This window comes from Petaurus breviceps, unplaced genomic scaffold (genome assembly GCF_028583685.1).
Source record: "Petaurus breviceps papuanus isolate PSGF00001 unplaced genomic scaffold, PetGlider_PUasm1.0 355, whole genome shotgun sequence".
In the NCBI taxonomy this organism is placed as follows: domain Eukaryota; kingdom Metazoa; phylum Chordata; class Mammalia; order Diprotodontia; family Petauridae; genus Petaurus; species Petaurus breviceps.
The window spans coordinates 993,318-994,013 of NW_027186289.1; the positions used below are offsets into that span (position 1 = coordinate 993,318).

Here is a 696-nt window from a genome sequence, read left to right on the forward strand (position 1 = left end):
GGGTCGGCGGAATGCAGGGGGGATCTGAGCCTGGCCCGTGGCTGGGTAACATTTTTATAAATGATTTGGCCAATGGCACAGACAGCATGTTATCAGATTTGCACAGACACAAAACTGGGAGGGAGCAACAAGCCGAATGGAAGAGCTGGGACCCCAAAGATCTTGGGAGGTTAGAGTTTGGGGAGAAGCTAATGACAAGAACCTCAACAGGGATAAATGTAAGGTCTAACACTTGGGTCCAAGGAGTCATTTTCACAAGTACAAGATGGGACAAATATGGCCGGCAAAAAAAATCAGTCTACTTAATCTGAAAAAGACAGAGAGATACAGTATGGCGGCCAAAAACCTGAATGCAGTGAGAGGCTTTGTGCTCATGCCACATAAAGACAAGCTGAAAAGAATGAGGATGGTTGTTGACTGAAGGAAAGACTCAGGAGCCAGTGTGAGATGGTGGATAGAGAGCTAGCCTGGGAGTCAGGGTGACCAGAATCCAGTCTCTGGCCCCCACCAGGGGGATCCCAAGCAAGGACCACAGCCTTTCAGTGGTTCCTGGCAACCAGCCAAGCTACAAGTTACAAGGAAGATGCCAAGCAACATCAGGGAGGAGATTTCATGGAGAGCCCCCCAAGCCACTGAAATCACAGGCCCAGAGGGAGAGAGAGGAGCATAGAGGAGAGGGGGGGAGAAGAGGGGGGG

At 50.6% G+C, this 696-nt stretch overlaps 1 protein-coding gene across 2 annotated transcripts in view; it reads right to left on the reverse strand.

Moving 5' to 3' along the window:
• The window catches only part of VRK3 (VRK serine/threonine kinase 3), a 26,500-nt gene that overhangs the window by 7,639 nt on the left and 18,165 nt on the right, over positions 1-696 (reverse strand). The gene's annotated exons all lie outside the window — the stretch shown is intronic.